A 22767-nucleotide genomic window follows, 5' to 3' on the forward strand; every position below is an offset into this window, starting at 1 on the left:
GCTTTTTGTCTTTATACTATGCTAAGCTAACTAGCTGCTGCCTCCATCAACATATTTTCCATAGATGTGTGAGGGTGTTTTTGATCTTCTCCCCTAAAGTGTTGAAGTGTGACCAGACAGATGTGTGATTGACACTGCCATCTTGGCCCAGGCTCTCTGTGGCTCAAGGACTCTTTAGACATCTTTAGTCTATTCTACAGTCCAGAGTTGGAATCAAACCACCTCTGACTGCCCCTTGTGGTTTCAGGGGGCGCAGGTTCAAATCTGTCAGCGGGAAAAGACAGCAGCCAGTTTCTTTGAACACCAGTCACACTCTAATTTAAGGCATAGAGATGAGGTACTTTTTGTGTGCTTGCGTGTGTGTGCATATTTGTTTTTCCAAACTTGAAAAGGACACTCAAGTCCACAAGTGCTTTGGTCTCTCGCCGCCCTTTTCATGTTCTGAAAGTCTGACAACATCCCACTTAAATCATCCTCTGATATCATCAGCTACATTTTACATTTCCAAAAAGTCTGAACAAACCAATATCATTGTGTACACAACATTAGCTTGCTGCCAACCACACAATGTTGGACATGTGACTCTTCTGTTGTCCAAAACAGCAACTTCATGAACAAATTATGGAGCTATTTGTCATGGTATTGTGTGTATTTTGACTTTAAACATACACTTATTGGCTTTTGCGTGTGAGGCACAAGTGAGGTTATTAATTATCGTGGTCTCTCAGCTCTAGTAAAGGCAACAGCTGCATTTCATAGAGGACTTGCAGGCTAGAGACAGACAGAAATAGACCTTTGCGCTTCAGAGTGTTACTCACAAACTGCCATTTCATCAGAGAGCTGAAGTGAGCACTAAAAGAAAAGTCTATTGACTGTTGATGCACCTGTTTCACTTACATTTTACCATATCTCTCAGAATATCCATTGTGCATAACACCTTTCCATTATGCAAGCAACAAATGTCTGGCAAGCATGTCAGTTGTAGTGGCCAAGCTAAAGGCAAAGTCAGCTCCCGAAGTTTGTTGAAAACACTGAAAATGAGGTCTTGAACATTATTTTGATGGCATTGATATCCCATTTAAAATTAAAGTTCTAGTAGCTCTTTGTAACCACAGTTTGTGATCTGATGTGTAGACTATGCACCTGCATAGGAATAAGCCTATGATTTAACAAATGTATGTAGTTTTAAAGGAAAGGGACATATTAGGGCAGGATAAGGTAGTGTAAATATTCACAATAGCAACTCATATACGCCTTCCGACTGTCTTTTGATATTTTTTGAAAGTGGCTAATAAACTTTTTTTCTTTACAGATGGCCTCATCAGATGCCTTAGTATTAGAGTAGGTTCTTCCAGCTGGTTCTCCAAACTCAGAGCATGCTGATCTGCATCCGCTGTAGGCAAGGACAAGGTGAGTTTTTTAGTTCTTACCATGCTTATATGTGTAGTTTGGTTTGATTGAACTTGTGTTTGCCAAACTTAATGCTATCTCAGGTAACATTTGCGGTAATTACTAAAGTACAAATATTCTCTGTGCTTGACCTTGTTAGAAAGACTAGTCTACGATTGCAGCTAGGGTAGACTGTTTGATGAATTTGTTGGACTTTGCTTTTTTTGTTGTGGGAAGGTGAAGACAACATACTCCAAACTCTAGAGCTATCCAAAATGACTCAGTCCTGTGCACACACTGCTAGATTGACAGCCCCGCAGGGCTCAGTGGTTCTCAAACTCACCCCTTAGTGGGGAGGTGTAGGGCAACCATAAAAAGATGTAATGTGCAACTGAAATGAATGAATCTGACAAGCTACAAGAGTTTGCCAATGCCGATATCTATTTCTCTAAGATTCAACATGTAGTTGCTATATGGTCAATGTTAGTGGTTTATAAATGAGTTCAGGGATGATGGAGCAGCATGAATTTCTCTCAGCTTCTGAAGGGGGGCATACCAGAGAGGACCACTGGACTAAAGAGAAGAGCTGATAGCGGGTGACTTTAACATGTTGTTGAAAATGGAGAAAATAGGCCTGGTGGTCTCTGTGGTATTGAGCACATTTCCTTCTGCTGAATTCAGTATTAGGATGATGGAGACAGAACACACACAGCGGCAGCTTCTTCGGAAGATATGAGCATAACCTTTGAAGTGACTTGTCACAGTAGTTCATATATCTGGCGATGGTTTTGTCAGGTGGACAGCCGCCCATAAACACATTCCAGAAATCCAGACATAAGCCATTTTCCAGAGAAGGTGGAGAGCAGCGATGTTAAAATCACAGGCTTGTTTAGGTTTTGCCGAGTGATCATTGCATTATGAAACTTTACATCTTTGACCCCGGGGTCTGGAAATGCCCACGTGGACACATGGCTTTTTCATTGTCCTCACAAAGCCTGTCTATTGTCTGCCTCTTCTCTCTGTGTCTCAATCAGAGCCTCTGACGCTGCTCTGCGGATGCACCTGGCCCATAAGGTTTCACTCATACGTCCTCCGCCTTGGAATATTAAAATGCTGACAAAAAGTTAAACTGAGTGGTGCTGTCGTCTTTTAGTAGACTGCTCTGTCTAGTGGAGTATTAGGTGCTATTGTCCTGACAGGGCGACCAGTCTGTAAGATTTAAAAACAGCATGGTCTTTATTGGGGGATATCATGTTTTGGGAGGATGAATGCAGGATTATTTGAACTGGATGGGCTGGGATGAGTGGGCGAGGTGTGGGAAAAGTCTGAAGGTGGCTCTGACTTTTGCTTTCAGTATTCTCTCCTTCAGTGTAGGGGCACAGACTCGGTGTGGATCGGCCCAGTCATGAGCCTAGCAGATGTGGCCGTCTCTCTGTTCCTCGTCCAGGCTTCCATGGCAGTCGTTCAGTTATTCTCTGTCAGAGGTTCAGCACGGGGAGTACAGGTTTGGGCCTTGCGCGTGCCCTCCTCGGTGTTTACCCCTTATCCTGTCAGCATGGCTAGATACTGGCTAAAAACAGCCAGCAGCTGATGATGTCCAGGACTGATAGAGGTATCTGCTTTCATTAAGGAAGACTCTATTAGCCCATGGTGTGAATTTTACGTTCGTTCTTTCAGGCCAAACCTCAAATAAATGAAGAGTTATCTATAGCTCTCTCTAATTGGAACCACCTTGACTCTCTCCCTCCATCCCTCCCCGCCTCTCTAGTGAGTGATTTCATGACTTTTGTCACAAGAAACAGATGTGAGCGAGATTCCTGCTGGGTTCTGTTTTCGATCGAGAACCTGGTAGATGGTCGGATTGATGACATTTTGTTTGCCTGTGAACATGTTCTTCATTGGATTTATGGAGTGTCCCTCCGCTTTCAAAACACCTGCTGCGCCGGGGTGGATGTCAAATCAAAGTTGATACTCTCGTGTCTTCAGCATTGCTGTGCAAAGGAAAGCCAAAGTGAAAAATAAATACAGTCAAGGCATGGAAAATGAAAAAAAAAAACTCTTTTGTTTGACATGCAATTTGTGAGTATTCTGCAATGCTCATAAAACAGAAAAACATGTGGCACAGAGGATACGTTATACCTGAAGGAGGAGCAGCATTCATCATTAATCCATGCCTTATACAAAGTATTATCTTGACAAATGATACTTTCTTCACCAGAGTTTACTCAAAGATGAAATATCACGGATCCTTTTGCTTTATTATAGCAGCCTGATCCAAGAATGTTGCATTTGTATCTCCTTGTGATTTAGCACAAGTATTAAGTCTGCATAAAGTGAACACTATGGTGCAGCCAAGGCTGTGCATTAAAGACAAAATGATTTGCTTTCATGTTAGAGGTGCGATGTTGATGTCTATGATATAATTATAATAATGAAAGGAGCACTACCATTTAATCAATTGCAGTTGAACTTGTCAAGTAGAAAAACAATTAATGTTGGATCTAAGTGTTTCTTCTGATTTATGTTTAACCTGTGGTTAACCTGATAACTCTTAGAGAGGCTCTGGAAAGTAGTACGATCCTCTATTCTTTCCCCGAGCTTCAGAGGCCCTGTCACTTCACATTAGCGCTAACAGTCAGCTGCACCCCGGCCTGCTCTCTCTGGCAATCAGCTTGAGAGTGAAACACCTGCTCATGTTAGGCAGTTTCCATGGAATAATGCAGTAATTCCATCAGGAATTGATTGGGATCGGGAAAAAAGAGGGGGGAAAAGGGAAAACAAATATGCGCCTGCACATACAGTAGACTCGATTGGAAAGAATGCCACTGTTTGTTTTCTCAAGCTAGGGAAAAACCTCTCCTCTTTTACCACAGGACATCAAAGACGTGATATGAGATGGTCTGCATGCACTTCATCGAAGTGAATTACACCTCCCATTCCCTCAGCGCGCTCTGCAGCCCCCTTTGATAATTGTGGAAAAAATATGAGCTGTTATATCTGCTTTGCCTTGGGTATCTGTCTTTATGTCTGTGAAGAAAGTCAAAGTTCAGACGTAAGGTTTAGCTCTATATTCAGTTTTTTTTTTTCAAAAGCTGCTTGCTGTTTGAGATTCCTTGCATATCCAAGGACTTTAAATCAAAAGTGGAACATGGAAAGGCAGAGCAAATTATACATGAAGCCTCTCAGCTCCTCACACAACTTTATGTCTTTGCGGTATTTCCTGGATCATACAGTTAGCTGTTTTTGGAGGACATGATTCCGTTTAATTCCTCCCAAAGCCAAAAGAACTCCCTCCTTCCTCAGACACTTTTACAATCCATCAGGATTTGTTCTGACTTTTCCTCAGACACTCACTGTTTTTCATCTGTGGTATCTTTATTGACTCACAAATACACACGTGTCCATACAGCTCAGTCCTCCTCTCTGGTTTTAGCCATTGCAGGAGTGTTTCATCGAGGTTGTGCCTAGGATCTGTGGGAATCATTCTGGCACTCTGACTTTCATGTTTCCACCATTTTGACAACTACAAGTATTCCCACTCCTTCCAGAGGGGAGGATAAGTGTTGGTCTTCCTGCCAGGGTTGAACATGCTGCAGGGAACTCATGATATCAAAGGGCTGGGGAGGATTTGGCGAGTGAGGAAGCACACCTCTTGGGCTGTGGAGAAATACAACTCTTAACACATCCATCATCCCACAAGAGCCATTAACATTGTCATTCCTCAGCAAGCAGAGCACAAAGCATCTTCCTCAAGCTGGATTTGCAGAGCATCCCTCCTACAACCCTCCTGTCCCTGGACGTGTATTTGATAGATTGTGCATCAGGGCAAACTACGGCCTCTAGTGGTTACTAGAAAACAGGATTTTATATGACTGAGGAGCTCAAACAAGCTGCATGTTTTTTCAGCAACAAGAGTGGAAACAGGGTCTTATAATGCTTTGTAATACAGTTTGCCTCTACCATATCAAAGGGAAGGGGTAATGATTGAAAATCTGTTTTTTTTTTGTTTTTTTTACTCAGGGCAAAATCTAGATTAATTGATGGAAAACGATGTGTGTGTGGTGGAACTTTCCGTCTGATCAGGGAACAGGTTGTCTTGTTCCTTCTGTGCTTACTCGCTGTTTACTTTGTCTCCTCAACCTGCTAAGACATGAGATATTGTCTTCCCACTCACAGGTATTCTAGCTGTCTCTCCTGTGCCTGCACACACACACACACACACACACACACACACACACACACACACACACACACGTGCACAAACAATTTCCCCCTGTGTTGATGGGTGAGCGAGAAAAACATTCCTCAGTCAGGAGGTGGACGTGCCCTAAAGGATTGTGTGTGTGTGTGTGTGTCTGTGTGTGTGTCTGTGTGTGTAGAGTAAGACAAAGGAGTCATTTCACTGCAGGTTTTCCCTGACAAGACAGTGTGACCCAATCAGCAGTAATCCCTTCTGTAGGAGTGAAGAAGACACTATCACACATGCACACACAAACTGTCAAGCACAGGGTAAGACATAAGAGACACACATACACACACACACACACACACACACACACACACAGGCACGCAGCAGAGACACACTTGTGCTGCGGAGCGAGGCCAGGTGAATTACATCAGGAGTTGGGTATTACTACAGGTGATGCCTTGTCATCTGCAGGGTGTTGGTGTTGTAAATGGGCTTATGCGGCGAACTCCAGGGAGAGGTATTTTGTTGAGGCAAAGGCAAAACAGCAAAGAAATAAACATGTTGTCAAGGCAATATCAAGCATGTTCCCTCACGCCTACAGTACGACTGGCAGCGGGAGTATTTCTGAAGCCTCACCATCACCGCTGGTTCTGTACTTAAACACCTGTGACACACGATATGAGCAAAAGCATGGGAAAAGCATGGTTGTGGCTCCTTTGGGGAAGTGAAGGTTGGGGGGGGGGGGTGGGGGGGGGGGCAAGCGGGTGGGGATGTGTGTGAGGCCTGAAGAAGTGTGTGTTCCTGGGGTGTTTGCCATGCAGCGCAGTGTGTGGAGCTGTGGGGACTCCGGCGTGTGTGTTCAGCTGGACCTGCAGGATGTTTTTATAAGGGAGGCGATCCCCCTCATGCACAATGCACGCACACACACACAGGTGCTGTGACGGTGCAGGGTTGCGTGGTCAGTGTGCGCCATGCGTCACTGCGCAATATGTTCGGTATGTGGCGCGTAGGTCGGTCTCGGTGCAGCGGCGGGGCCTTTCCTGTTGTAGCCTCTGTCTGTGATGTCTGCTTCCAGGCAGCCAGGGCTCGTAGTCCTTCTCCTCTCTGCTGTCAGCCTGTCAGAGGGCTTGTTCTAAAAAATCTGGAGGTTTGATCTGCCCCGCCAGGCCTCAGAGGGACCCTCCACTCACACGTTTCCCACAGGCAGCAGCAGCATGAGGAGGAGGAGGAGGAGGAGGAGGAGGAGGAGGAGGAGGCCTGATGCTCGCAGCCAGTTATGTGTAGTTACAGTAACTGTCTGGCTTCTCCCCGCCTGCAGGAATAAATAAATAAATAAAGGGAACTCCACTTCATAACATTTTAATTGGCTTTGGAGGCTTAGCTGTGGCTCGCCTGTGGTTACCGCGGTCAGGCAAGTATGGAGCACAGCAGCCACTGAATGTTTCAGACTCTCGAACACACACACACACACACACACACGCGCGCTCAAGCTCTCGAAGAAACACACTCTCTGCAACTGCACTCTGTCTCTCTCTCTAAAGGCCAGGAGTGCTGCACCACAGAGGTTGGCATTTCCTTTGACAAAACCACTTGTCGAAATCCAAATCCTTCATTACACCGTGTTAGAATTACGGCACGCTGCAGAGAAACATGTCCTGCGAACCAACCAATGGCCCAAACTTATCTTCCAAACAAGACTAATCAGACTGTAAACACACCGAGCTTGTTTCTGTCCGACCTCCCCCTCCGCTGCCTCTGAGTGTTTTGATGTGTTTTGACTTGAGGCTTTTGCGGTGTGTGCGTGTGGTTCTCATGCCATTTGAAGGTGCCGTGGATGGGATCCTGTCAGCATGGAGTTTGGCTGTGATGAAGCCTGCAAGTGGCGTCTGATGATGCCAGGAGGAGCTCAGGAGATGAGATGTGTGTCAGCGATTTTTACACGTGTGTACACCTGTGTTTGTGCATGTGGTGTGTGCACTCCTTGTTTCAGAGTGGCCCCTCAGTTCACATGAGATAATATGAAGGTCTGTGCAAGAGGGTGTCTGTGTTTCTCCTGTGCAAACGTTCCCTGTACCTCTGAGTGATAGAAAAGTCTCCAATTAGAGCCTGAGCCCATGTCACACATCTGCTGATCCCATCCACCCAGCTCCAGGAGTTTCCTACCTATTTATGAGAAAGCCATCCATCTGCCTTCACGCCTCCTAATCCCCCAGCCTCCATTATTCCTGGGAAATGCACTGTCACCATAGAAATCAAGAGCGAAAAACAGAAAAACAAAACAACAGACAGGGAGGAGAAAAAAAAACTATAATGGGGGAAAATGTAGGAGAAGAAAACAGGGAGTGAGGCAGGAAACAATTGTGAAAATTCTTCAAAGGTCAGAGCGCTGGTTAAAAAAATGTATATAAAAAAAGAGAGAAAAATGAAGAAAAAGAAAAAAGAATCGGCCATGAAAGTGTCAATGTGGAGTTTGTGACGCATTGTCGGTGCGGGGTTCGCCTGCTCAGGCGAATGGGTCTCAGGGGCTCTTTATTTTTGAAGCTTGACTGCAATTTGGATAAGAGAGCCAGAGGTCCCATGGAAGGAGCCGCCAACCCTGACAAGCTGCTGGAGGAGCCCTGCACGGGGTCACTGAGCGAACCCCATCCTCGACAACTCTGGAAGACAATACACACATGCACCTTTTGCATGTGCACGCACTCCTGTGAATTTTGATGCAGGGTGAGCGCTCGGAGTTCACATCACCGTCTTGTGCAGAGGCTCATCAGTGGTTTTTTGTTTACTGTGTCTTCTTTCCACCACTGCCGCCAGCGTCTCCACTTCTCTCTGTCCTCCCCGCTCCACCTTAAAACAAAGCAACACACTCAGTGATAGCCCCATTACTCTGACGAGAAATGTCTGGAATAATTTGTCACCATGGAAACCAAAGAAAAATAATAAAAGCAAAACGCTGTGAACAAATTGAACCCCGCAAGACAACATCAAACAAAGGCTATTTCCCAACTATTATCCTGTTCAAGTGCATTCAGATGAGACACAGGAATTGCTCTCCACGTACTGGTCTATGCATGTGCTAATTTGTCAGACCGGTGCTTGATGTAATGTAATAAGGACAGCCAGTGTGAGATGAGAGAGAGGGAGACCTGACATGTTCCTGTTTTGATCGGGAGATTCCATTATAACGGCAAAGGTTAAGCCTCCATAAGACTGGCTGCTGACTGGTTGATGGGATTAGAGAATACATAATTGTTCGCCAGTCACATGTGTCATAAAAAGAGATGCCAAACCCTTTGTAATGAGGATTATGTGTCTTTTCCATGGATTCATTTCTCTGCTCTGTGACATTATTGTGTGCCTGGTGCGCTGTGAGGGCCTGTATCTCTCCCATCCTGACTGTCTTTGTCTGATTGCACACTGGGGCCAACTACCTTGACTTTCCACTGAGATTTTTACTGGTCAGTGTGGATACGGAGCGCCACTGGCCAAAACCCGTAAAACTAGCACAAGCATGTTTCATTGCACTACAAGGTGTGAACTAATAGAGTCTTAGTGTCTGGCAGCAGAGAAGACTGGAAGTGAATCCTTGGACCTTGACAAACCTCAGCAGATAATTGTCTGTTATCTTGTTTCTCCTACAGGAGAAGTCAGAGTGGTTTATGAATCCTACTGTTAAGGTGTTTTATGTGTTGGACCAATGAAGGTCACTGGCGTAGTCTTCTTTTTAAATGCCTGTGTGAAGCTGTTTATTGTTCAGTATATTAATTGACTTTGAGTGCTCCCATAGGTACTGTAAAGTCAAACAAAATAGCCACAGTTGCATAAATCCTCCATCATAAGGTAATACGATGAGACAAAAAAAGACAATGATAAACTGCTGAATGATGTTTTCTGTTTTCTTTTTGCGGTTGTATGAGCAGAGATAAGCATGTGACTCTTATTATAAATCATTCAATATTGCTTTACACATTAGTTTTAATCCACATCCAAGAGCAGCTTCTGTTGCCAGGTTGTGGAAAATTCCCCTCCAGCACAATACCTAATAACTCCATCATCAAAACCCCCCTAAAATGAACTATTGTGATGTATTTATTAACAGCTTATTATTTTACTTAACAAATTAAGTCCATGTAAGTCACCTTCCGTATGACACAAGGAGATAGTTGAAACAAATCATAATATTACTGTTAATAATTGACTAATTACAAATTATTACCCCTTTATAATGGATACCTCATTAGAAAGTGGTACACTATTTTTGTATTTCCTAAAGAAAAACATTCAGCAACTCTGCTGCTGTGACCATTTTGTTTGAAGTTGTTGTTGACTTCATGATCTTCCCACATCGCTGTTACCTGTGCAGCGTCCATCTGCGCACAGAATCGCTTGGGACACAGATAACTGTGGGATGTGTGTCTGTGTTTGGAGCAAAGCACTGCTGAGCGTAGATGCAGAGTGATCACTGGAGCATGCACTGAAATAAGGCTTGGCTGTGAGGAAAGGAAACATTAGGTCTTGTGCTGCACAGCAAACATCAGAAACTGCATTAAACATCACAGTAACGTTGTGATTTTACAGCCTGTTTTAGTATTGCTCATGACTCTAATGTATGAGTGAGGCAACCAGCGTGCTTGAAGCTCAGGAATCCAAATGAACTTTGAAGTGCACATTTGTGTAATGAGTTTTCTTGCACGCCAGGCAGTTAAATTGTGGGAACCAGCGGACAGAGCGAGTCCACGCGGCCTATCAAGCTGTCTGAGGTGTTTGTAGGCCGAGCTGTTAGAGGCTTGCTCCTGCTCCCACCTAACTGCTGCTGTGTGGACCAGAGCTGCAGCAGTCATGGAAAAGAAAATATAGTGTCACTGATCTCTGAACAGTCAGAGTTTAACAGAGTCATTTCCCTGAACAATGTGGTTCCTCATTATCCACTGGGAATTGATCAAATGTGGTGCTTTTATAGTGTCATTTTATACTCTGTGTTAAAAATAAAAAGCTTTCTCTCTCAGACCTTGGAGCAATAGGTATTTTAACTGTCAATTAATATTTTTACACTAACAACGTATTGAATGAGTACATGTAGTGGGAGAGGAACGGCTAAAAAGAATGAAGCCACAATGAATTACCACTGGACTGTACAGTTCCATGTTTCACCTCATTTCCAGCCACAGCAGGCAGCTACCTACGGTGGCCATGAGAGCTCAACACACTACAACTTAAGAAAACGCACAACAGAAGTGTTTCCAGGGACACAAATGAATGACTGACCCAAACACCGCTAACATCTAGCCAACTTGTTACAATTGTACTGTTAGCTTAGCCGTGGTCTTACAGGGGGCAGTCTCCTTTTTCTGTTCCTGGAAACACTGAATAATGTTGTGTTCTAAATTTTGTGTTGTCAAATTGATGAAGTTGTTTTCTGAATTTGCAGTTTGTATCTTTTCTTGAATTGCAGTGCTTTGAGATCTCGGGGATATTTCATAAAAAAATAATGAAAAGAGAGAGACCAAAATGGAGCTAAACATGAAGTAAATATTAAACATATAGCCTACATAGACATGACTACAGATGAATGCTTATGTTGCAATATGTGTCTGTGGATCGTACACAGAGACGACTGTTTTTGGTTGGCAAACTAAAATGAAAAGGTCATTAAGTATCAGTGTTGTGTTCCAGCTTGTTTCTGGTGCCACCATGTGGATCAAAAATCAGTTTTACTGCCCTTTTTAAAGTTTAAAGTGTTTCACCTCTGACCTCACACACCTGTATGAGTGTTGTCAGAACTGTGCTTTGCCACACCTAACAGCAAGGTGAAAACCCAATCCATTTGAGGAGGTGCTGAGTAAGGCTGTAACACTGAAGCATGTATGTGCATACTGTATGTATACCATGTACTACCATGTATATGTGCTGTGGTCTCTCTCAGCACTTGCCATCTTTGATTTCTTAGGAGTTTGGACAGTGTCCGTGTTTGTGTGAGAAACAAACGGCGTGTGTGCGGTCCTGCAAGTGAACTTCTTCAACACCCTGAAAAGCGTAAAATGGGCCTCAGTGGAGCGAGCCTCCACACTGCCTATCACTCCATTACCAGCCGCGCCGCTTGACTCAGGCCAATGTGCAAAACATCTGTGGAAAAGGCCTCATGCCTTTTCTTTAATAGAGTGTCCCCTTAGAAATGTTTTTCCTACTCTCCTCCTTTTTATCAGAAGTATAGAAATACCCACCCACTTCTGTCATGTAAGATTGGGTCTCCTCCAAGTATGACATGATGGAGTTCATCTGGATTGAGTTAGGGTGGGGCACCCTGTGGAGATAGAGTGGACGGGAATGTCATTACTGAATCGATAAAGTCTAGTTAGCATGTTAGGACTCGAGGTGTGCAACAAACACTCGACTCTGGGGCTCAGTAGGATGCAGTCAGTGTGTGCAGAGGGAGCTGCTGTACCATGACGGTGCACCATTTTGCTTTTAGTAAGTCTGTCCCCCCCCCCCCACCCCACCCCCGCTCCTGTTTCTGGTATGTTACTTGTGAACCACATGTTGCACAAATTTCAGCACCATTAAAGTGTTCTCTGTTGCTACTCGGGCTGTAAAGCACACATCAGTCTGGCAGGAAGCAGACGATTTTTGGTTGTCTCCAGTATTTTGATATAGATGCGAGATGAAAGAGACTGAGTGGATGTTCTTACATGTTTATGGCTGCCCTTCAAAACTAATATTATACCTTTAATTATTATGTGCATATACATTAACACATAAGGACAAAAACACACAAACCTGAATTGTCCTGAAAAATCTACAGAAACTATTCCCTCCATATAGCCCCCACCTCCTCTGTTTTCACTCACCAAACATGTTCCCTAGTCTGATTCAACAAAGCCAATAGAAACAGCTCATGAGCCATGTGCTGCAGCTTGTGTGCTAAGGTAATTCAGCTTAATTGGTTGCACATTACAGAAGCAAAATCTCTGATGAGAGTCTCTGTGAAGCCGTATCAAGTAATAGGAAGCAACAGAGACCAGTAAACAAAATATTAAGGGGAGAAAGAAAGCAGAGTGATCAAACAAGGAAAGAATATGTGGTCACAGCATAACAAGTGACAGTGAGATTGAAATGCACTTTTCCGTGAAATGTGACAAATATAATCATGTCAGAGTGGGAAAGATTTGGTAACTCTAGACCTAACTGAAGAAGATGAAAAAAATAGGGATTTGTTTTGGTAACCCGCTCTGCTCTGCTCTGTGCCCCGGCCTGCGAAACCCCAACGCACTGCGAGATCTTAGTTACAGTAGGTGCATACCTGACCGTATAACCAAGAGCAACAGTATTTGGTTGGCATGCACTTTTTTGCAAGTGAGGTTATGTGTAAGATTTGTTATCAGGAAAGAAAATCTGGATCACTAGTTTTACACAAACAAGTGCTGAATCTATCTGATCACAAAAACAGTAAACATTGCAAAAGTCATATAGTATAAGTCTTATTATAGGCATCAGATCAGTTTGGGTCTTTCCAGCTTTGTTCTTACATCATTTGGTATCCATTACGCACTTTGAACTGATTGAGACAGGAAAGTAATGGATGGAAGAGAGGCTGTACCTAGATCAGGTGTCCTGATGTGCAGTCGCTTCAGTGGCTCAGCACAGTGCAAACACTGAGAGAGGAGAAAAATACTGTAGGTGTCTGTGAATCGCTGATCAGTCTTTTCCTGGTTCAGACACTGATAGTTTCCACTCTGTCCTTTTGGTGCAGCATCTGTGAATCCCCTGTTGAATGACATTTGCTTTTTGAATGGCATTTCCTCATAAGTGATTTAATTATGAAAAGATTTCCATTTTCCATTTTAATCTCTGCAACCGTGTGATAACGTCTTCCAATTGACCATAGTATATTTGAATTTGCATAGTAAAAGGTGATTTGTGAGGCCACCTGCGTTGACTGTCCTCTCATCCTTCTACTGCTGCATCTCTGCATCTGAGAGATCTATCCTGTCTCAACCCCCTGGTGGTTATTTAGGGCCCGTTTTAGTCCTTGTAACCATTTATTCAAGCAGACGTAAAAACATAGCTGAAATAGCTGACACAAGTCTTGTTTGATTACGTGAGAAAGCTTCTAATGAGAGACATCAGGCTTGTTTTCCAGTCCTTCTTGTGCATGTTGAACATTCTGCCCAGGACCCATCAGGCTCGTTTTCCCAGTCGGTCTTTGATGCCAGCGCAGAGCAATCAGACTAATTGGCCATGGCAACACTGATGAAACATTTCAGGAGGAGAGAAGGAGAAAAACACAGGCTTGGAAAACTGAATCAATATCATTAATCATGGGCAGGAATCTGCTATTAATGGTGTCTGTTTTCTATTAGGGGCCGAACACAGACGTTAGACGTGCGCAAGGATGGGGATTATCTGGCCGGTGCCGTGACCCCAGCTGTCCTCGACATGACCAGACACAGAAGTTCACGGCAGAGTGTGCAGCAGAGTTTACAGCACCTCTGAAAAACAATCCCACACAGCCTCATCTCTATCTGTCTGTGGATGGTACAGCACACACCTGCAGCAAAACTAAAGACATCAGTAATAAAAGGTAATAGGGTGCGATTTCTTTGTATGTATCAGGATGTTTTGTCCTGATACATACAGAGAATTCTGCTCTCTAATGCTTTAGACACAGCAACAGTGTTTACTTTGAAGGGCAGACGATATGAGCGTCTATCAGACTCTAAACATGTGTTTTCACCCTTCCTTTGAGCAAGGATGTCTGGACAGCTATCACTGTTGTATTATTCTTTTGTAAATATTACATTTAGTAATGTTACAACCTGTATCAATTGATTTCTGGACAGACGCAAGTTTTAGCATCACCTTTGAAATGTATATGGAAAACCTGTTAGAAAATGGATTTTTAAGCAACAAGTTCAATATTTACATTGTTTTTAGCTTAGTTTTTGGTCTCCACCAGCTCCTTAACTGCTGCAAAGCTCACTTTCTTGTTGGCCTGGGCACATGGCGAACAATGTCTTTTTAATTTAGTGAGTGGAAACGATGGTATTATAATAGTGAGGGTAAATTAAACAGAACAGTTGGGGAGAAGAAAACCAAAACAATGAGCTGAAAGATGCTAAAAAGCCTGAGAGGAGCTGAAGTCATACAGTACAATGATTCTCTGGTTTTGTCGCCATGAGCAACTTTCACATACAGGAAGTCATGTTATGTAGTGTAATTTCAGTTTTTGTGTGTGTTAATTATCAATTCTCAAATGTAATTTCACAGTGCTCACATGTATTTTCTATTAAAGCAGAAGTAAGCGATCCGGTCGTTTTGGGTAATGCTGCGTTCCAGGCAGGCCTTTGAAACCGTAAGTTACAGCTTCACGTCACGACTTCCGACTTTGTAGCGCTCCAGGCAACCCACTCGTGTTTTTCCGACCTGTGTTACCTGTGAAAGTCACTATAACGGCCACTCGTAACTTTCGACCCGTGAACTCGTACCAGATCGAACTGGTACGACTTCACAGGTCGGAAAAACACGAGTTACGGGTTGCCTTGAACGCACCATAACGTCTTGTCAGCCGATGGAGTTAGCAGCCCCCGCCCTCGTCATGGATCTATTGGTCCTCGTCCCTACGTCACCACATTCACGCGCATCTCTTGGCTGCACACACAGCCCTTCATGCCGTTCTCTCTCCTCATTGGATAAAAATTGTAGGATACAAGGAAAGTTTTCTCCTGGGCTCAGAGCAGAGCAGAGGGACTGAGAGACCCGTGTTTCGGTCCAAACACTCTATGTAAGTGATTGCTGTCGGAAGATATAACTATTTAAGACTTATATTAACACAAAAAATATCGCTTACTTCTGCTTTAACTAAGATCCAAAATAATGAAACACCAGATCTTGTATTAGGGCATGGCACGGATGTTAAAAAGCAAGAGTCATGAATGTGACAGCTCCACCGAGCACTGCTCTGAGCCAGGTAACATGAAAGGCCCTTTCACAAGCAGTTGGGATTTTATGAGAGCCGTCCGGACCAGAAAGGAAGCCTGGTCTCCAGTGACACACGCTCTGCGGACCAGAGTCACTGTCCCATCAGTGCCCATCCATTTACCAGAAAACACACGCTCCTCAAAGACCCCGTGAAGAGACCTATGAGAAAACTACAGCAAGTGGAAAGTTTGTTATGCTAATGTGTTGAGGGACTGCAGGGAGTAGTGTCAAGCATGAAGGGTGTATGGCTGTGGAGGATAAATAGTTAGGCTGCTGTCCCAGCTCATAGCTTCAGCACTGGTGCACTGAGGCAGTGCGTGCCGGTTACTTGCCAGAGGGCGGAAAGAGCGAGTGAGGTACACAGGAGCAGTATGAACTGTACCCCTCCTCCCTTTCAGTGGCTTTCTCTTTCCCTCTCCTCCCTTTTGCAGTCCCTGACTTTGATGTAGCACTGCTGGTTATGCCATATTTTTCTTGGCTATTGAAACCAAATGGAAAATACAATGTAACAAAGTTCTTGTTGCTGCCCAAGTGCATAGATTTAACGTTTTATGTGACTTTAAAAGATGGAGGAACTATTTAGAGGTGACACTGGCACTCTAATTCCCCCCTAATCCCTAACTCAACACAGAGCTCTTTTGCGAATGAGAAGTCTCTTCCACACTCTATTTAATGTTCGAGGTCCCTTTTGTATGGAGGTAGTGACATCATCACCGCAAGACGTGTCCATTATCAGCCACCTGATGACATGTAGGCAAGTTGAATTTGTTGTCATGGAGACAGAAACACTGCTATATATACAATGCATAACTATCTGTGTCTGCAGAGCAATATCCACTGGCAGTGTAATTGTATTTTCACACAGCTCTTGCAGTGTGTGTATTTTGCACAGATCATGAATTGTACATCTAAACTTATCTCTCAGACCGTAATGACTAAAATCTGCTGAAGATTAACTGAAGCAAAACAACAGTAGTACCATTCTTATTAGCCTGAATTCAATCCAAGCCAGACGTACTACAGTTGCTCATAATATTAACTTTACATGACTGTCCAAGAGAAACATGTTTCTACCCGTTCAGTTGCTGTTTCCCATCAATGAATCACACACATATTAAGAAGTATTTGTGTTTGCACTCTCTCTACAATGATTACTTACGTTGTCAAATTAATAATAGTCGCTGGAATGGCATATCACAGAAGGCGTAGTAGTTCTACAGGTGTAGTCTGCAGGATGTGGGAGTGAATGTATCTTTGTGCACAGGGAACATTTGGGATATCACAGACTGGATGAGGATTTACAGGCATGCTGAGACCCAAAGAACCCCAACTGAGGTTCTGTTTGGACCCAAGAGATCTCTTTCCAGGCAGCTGTCGGCCTTGCTGGTGGCTCCTGACAGCAGTGGGACTGTAACACTGGATCCAACGCAGGGGAGACAAAGTCATCTGCCAGGGTTTACGTGACACTGCCAATGGAAAGATGGAGTGTTTAAAATACATCAGTGGAAAGACCTTTAATGAAACCAGCTTTCCCCTACTGATAAAAGAAGCTGTTGACATGAAAAATCTCCCACACAATGGGATTAACCAATTTCCTCATTAATTTATACAACTTCTGGACCATCGTACGCCTGTTAGAGACAATTGATGTCAAGTTTCATTACTAACTTAATTCTGACAGCGACAGTCATTTCTGCATTGATAAACTCTTTAATCTTTACACATTAAGTCATAGAAGCAGAGTGGTGACAGCTTTGTCCATCACTTCCATCTTAAATGAAATCTCTCAACAAATATTCAGTAGGTTGTCATAAAATTCCTGGTGAAGAGAAAATGAATCTTGAAGGTTTTGTGACTTCTGTGATTTTTCGTCGTTGCCTTGATTACACTTTAGCTGTGTCTCATTTCTGGGGCTGTCTGCTTTGGAGGATGCAGCCTACGCGGTCTATGGAGGCAATGCCTTCGGAAGCACCTTTCATGGCATACGCTCTTAATTTTGTTTGACTTCTCCACCTACTTTCTCTCTCCCCATCTACCTGAATGCACTCTGTTTTTCAGAGCAGAAAAAAGTCCCAACATTTAGACATTAACCACGTTTCTGTTTACATTGGCAACAGAGGTTTTAGTTGGTATAAACTTCTATTATCACAACTGATTAAACCATGTCACCCCTCAGGCGTGAGGCATTATTGTACAAATTAGGATGAAATTTCTTATTTCTTCTTACGAGCAACAACTTGCAACACACATGGATTATGTATTATTTTCTATTTCTATAAGCAATGTCAGCTGATGAAGTGTCTCTGCTGGCATAGACGATGATTTGGAATGGCACATGTGCCCTGTTTGCACGGTTGCCTGCCTGTCTGCCTGCACTTCAAAGGCATGTATGTATCAGCTACAGTGGCCGGTCCAGGTTTCTTGGGGGTGCAGACAAGGTCAACAACATGTGCTATGACTACCAACCAACCCCCTGCGGCTCCAGACTGCATCTGTTACATTCCTTGCAAAACAGAACGAAACCCGGTCACCCCGTTTGTTTTGGTAACCCGGAGCATGAAAACACATTAGTGCCTACATCAGGGGGCTTTAAATGCAAAGGTTGGGATTCTTTAATGTGGTTTACAACTCAGCGACTGCGCCACCTTTGGCTGCCTTCTCTCACAATGCTAGGTGCTCTGCATTATTCACCCAGTAAGCTCCTTTCCCATACACACTTTCTATTTACCACTTATACACATGCATTCACATATCCTCTTAATCTACTTTACCTATGCTTTGTTTACCTTCCTGTCTTTTCCTCGCTCTCAGTCTTTTTCTCCATCTCTGTCTCTCCCACATTTATCCCTTTCTCCGTTCTATTTATTCCACTCTCGCAGTCTGCCTCTCTGACTCTCTGCCCCTGTGCGTTAAACTGGAGCATGGAAACAGATTCCCTTAAGTACCTGCTCTGGAATCTCCTCCACGATGATAACTCCAGACCCTTTCCATGCAGAAACTGGGAAAGCAGTCAAACCGAGCTCGAAATTTTCAGAGTGGGGAAAGAAAAAAAACAAGCCATTAAAGTGTTTTTGCAACCTTTGAAATGTAAATTATTGTCATTGATGGTGTCACCTCTTCACACGAAGCATTCGTCAGAATATTTATGAGCATGTAATCTTGGAAAGCGTTCATTTGTGTATGGTTCAAATGGGGTGCTCATAAATTACTGTAAGCTGCCGTAGCAGGAGACAGATGAGCTGTTGTCACCCAGATTTTCTTTATGCCACATTACTGTTCTGTCAGAGCTCGGTTCTATGCACAATCTGGCTCTGATAGAGTTGCACACATCTGGCCACAGAGCTATATATATATATATATATATATATATATATAAATTGTTGACACTTGAGTTCACCTCTATGCTCTCACCAGCTATGGCCATGTCCTCAGGTGAGTATGGCAAATTAAAGGGCACGTAGTTTATTGCCAAATGCCACCTGGATTTTTCATTATTGCCCCTTCATACAGTAGGCAATAAGTCTTTAAAGTTTATTTATGCTTAAATAGTCCCACATCATTAATCCTGAGAGCAACAGACTGATATATAGAGGTCATTATGTGTGTGTGTGTGTGAGTGTGTGTGTGTAGGCAGTAGCACAGAGGATGAGTGACAGACACCCACAGCGGAAGAAGACTGATTTGGTCCCATGTGAAGAAGACGTGATTGCGTCAGTAGGACTGGATCATCAGAACCCAATGAGGCCTTCCACTGTCTACCTCAGTCTATTCCCTGTTGCACCATCACTGAGTAATTTGTTTTCTGAGGCAGTATGGGAAAAAGGGATGTTCACATATTTGTGCTCGGGTTATTGCTGTTATGTGTTCTAATCTCAGCAGAGTTTGATACAAGCAGGAGAGAAAAAAGCCTATTCTTCCTTCACCGACTTAAACTCATAACCTGCAGCCGAACATCCTTCAGAGGGTTGCACTTTCCTCGCATGTGGTGTTATGTATGTTGTGTCTTTGTCTCATGGAAAGAGTGCAGTGCCACAGATAAGCGTCCTTGGGGGACACTGGGGGCTGGAGCACAATACAAAGCAAACAGCGTCTAAACCGGTGAAATGATAGACTTTCCAGCTGCCATCTGTGTCCAGTCTTTCTTTTTCCCTGCCTCTGTTTGTATCTCTTAACAACCACTTCCTTTTCACTCATTCAAGTGAAACATATTGATACAACCAATTGTATTTATGGAAAGTTTACCTGGGGGTGTTGAAAATGAGAGGATTGCCTGTTTTGTTCTCACTGTCTCTGATTAGAAAGGGGTTATCTCCAGATCAGATTTTCCACAAGATATTTCCAGTGGAAGAGAGGTGGTTAAGTATAGACAGAGCACAGGCAGTGTTTCAGCTTTCAAAGGGGCTCTTGAAGGCGACAAATCTGCTACAATTGCCCTTTGATGTTCGGCACCGAATATTATCATGTGGTTAGAAACAATGTAGTTCTATATCACTTGGCAAAATGCAATTAATCTGTTTGATGACAGGTGCAGAGATCGAGAACAATGATAGCGATGAAACACGTTTTCAGTTTAGATCCTGTCGGCATCATGGCAATGAAAATAACTCCATGCGGGTTTTCAGGGGGAGATTATGATACAGAAATCGCCCACAAGTGCATGACACGCACACGGTGTAATGAAATGCCTTTATTAAAAAAAAAATTCCATGATTGTTGAAGACACACGGGTCTCCACCCTTGAACAGATTTATTTTCACACATGCTGGGTGAGGTGTCTGCAATTCCTCCCCACCCTGTCATTGTTTGTTCTGCTGTTAAGTGTGAATATGAGCAGAAGCCAGGCAGAAATATATAGTCTTGTTTAAGGACTTCTCCTGCTCCACTGAGTGCCGTTTGCTGATGTCACACTAACCCAACAGCTTTCCAGACGTCTGCAGTTGTGTCCATTGTTGTGTTGAGAACCAGACCCTGAGGCTCAACATTTGGCTGTGTGACGTAAAAATCCAGAAATGACATGCATTATTCTCCCCCGTTCCAACATTACATACGCATACATGTATAATGTACCAAAACAACTTTCTAGAAATGTCTCCGTGCAATGCATTGGTGTTAATAGGTTAATCGTAGAATGCATTCAGCCTTTCTCTGTGTTGTGTTAAGCTAAATTGCAAATGGCGTGTGTGACTATGTTCTGGGAAGTCATAGCCGTGTTTTCTTGTACTGGTCTGTCTCTCTAATTACTGCTGTGCTCATGTCTGATTTTTGCACACATACCTTTTCTCTAAATGTGGGCAACTCAGTACAGCGACTCTTTGATCACCTGGACACACACCAATGACAATATGTTACGACAAATGCAGACTTTCCAATATGTGCTCCATATTGACTTCAAACGGATGTACACATGATGAATTCCCTGTCCAGACACTGAAGCATGCAGGGAATGAAATGGAAATCCTATCAAACTCAGCACTGCATCATCGTGCATCGTTGCAAAGAAAAAAAACAAACAAAACAGCATAGAGACAGACGTACAGTCTGCAAACACAAAAAACAAGTCATACCTCCGTCCCCCTTCCCCAGGCATACACACATAAGCCCCGTTGCTCCCACACACACACACCTCCCAAATGAATCACCCTCCCAAGTGCTTAGCATCATCAGCATTCCCTGAATCAGCCGTGACTGCGGAGCACAACTGCATGACATGAGAGTCCCAGGGGTCAAATGAAATGCACACTCTAAGTGCCACTTCATCTTCAAGGCATAACAGTGAGCAGCAGCTCAAGTGCAAACTCAAATAATGTCGGATTGTGTTGGCCATTGTGCCCCTTAAAAAGCCTGCATGGTGGTACATTGTAAGACCAGGTCCTTTTGCACTTCTCCACAGCCACGCTGCCCACGCATGACTTCTCCCCAAATGGGCTCTCCTCCAGCCCCTACTGTCTGTTTATGTAGACTACCACCGGGGCGGCATGGAATGCACCTCCAACACACTCGGCTCACACACACATCTCCGAGACAAGGAGTCTGCCTCAACCTGCTGATACGAGCTGTTTCTGTTTTACTTTTACACAAGGCTAAATGTTTTGATTAAAAGGCCGTTACTATTTTGCTAGTCACAATGGCTTTGTAGTGGAGGGGTTTGCAGCCGTGCTGATGGACTGACGGCCGCTCCCTGCCTCCAGTGAGTGGTTGAATGAGAGAGGAGCTGTCATCACCCGGCTGCCGACAGTGTTGCCTGAAGAGGGGGTGGGTGGGGGTGTGTGTGTGGGGATGGGGGGGTAGGGGTGGCAAAGAGAGTAGGATTTGGATGGAGAGCAAGTGACAGACAATGTGTGGAAGAGGGAGAAGATGTCAGGGAAATGAGTAGGCCCACAGAGAGAAGGGAGAGAACATGTGTTATGGAAGAGAGTAGGTCAGTTCTGGGTGCAGCTCACCTCACACCCCTATCCCAGAAGGCGCTGCAGAGAGGCAGTCTGCATTACGTAAAGAGAGGGAGTGAGTGGGGTGGGGTGGGGGGCAGGTGATACTACGAAGCACACAAAGCCTCCTCTACACGGCCTGTGATCAACAGTCCTGCTGGGCTGTTAGAGTCCACGGTTAAATGCTCCACTGACTCTGGGGTCCCATGACATGATGAAAAGTTTCACAGCATTCAGTAATGGACTATTACACTAGTTTCTACGTATTGTGTTGGACAGCCACGTCAGAGAATGACGGCATGCCATAAATCTTCAGAACAAAAGGAGTAAACTGGGGGAGCAGCATCTCTCTGAAGAGTTGGAGGAGAAATTAATGTGGTATATTAAATATGAGAGTTATTCTCTCCTAACCAGAGATCAGTGCTGATAGTGACATCAGCTATATTTGTCTTCCTGGAATAAGATCGCTTTCTCTGTTTTCTCATGTTCTACAAAGATAACTGTGAGCCATGAAAACACAAGTTTATGTTTAGACAAATCTAATTAAGTCTAATTGGATACAATGATGTTGTAACACACCGCCATGCAGCCTCAGTTTCCTTTGATGCAGATATACAAACAAACATATAGTGGGAGGGACACTGCTAATTTGTTCACTTACATTTGACTTTAACCATATTCATTTTCAAATTTGAGATTGTTCAAAGAGCAAACTGCTGCAAACTGCCAGACATGATTGTGGAAGAAAGGCTGAGAGCTGACTGTTCAAACAGTCTCACAGTGCCTCCCATT

At 43.8% G+C, this 22767-nt stretch overlaps 1 long non-coding RNA gene across 1 annotated transcript; it reads left to right on the forward strand.

Moving 5' to 3' along the window:
* Positions 1–1314: 1314 nt before the first annotated feature.
* LOC146979997 (uncharacterized) lies at positions 1315–21767 on the forward strand. Its single transcript, XR_015036811.1, has 3 exons — positions 1315–1422; positions 13933–14153; positions 19181–21767. It is a non-coding gene; the product is annotated as an uncharacterized LOC146979997 (long non-coding RNA).
* The last annotated feature ends 1000 nt before the right edge of the window (positions 21768–22767 follow it).

Source organism: Trachurus japonicus, chromosome 10 (assembly GCF_045865225.1).
Source record: "Trachurus japonicus isolate A0001 chromosome 10, Traja_1.0".
Classification (NCBI taxonomy): domain Eukaryota; kingdom Metazoa; phylum Chordata; class Actinopteri; order Carangiformes; family Carangidae; genus Trachurus; species Trachurus japonicus.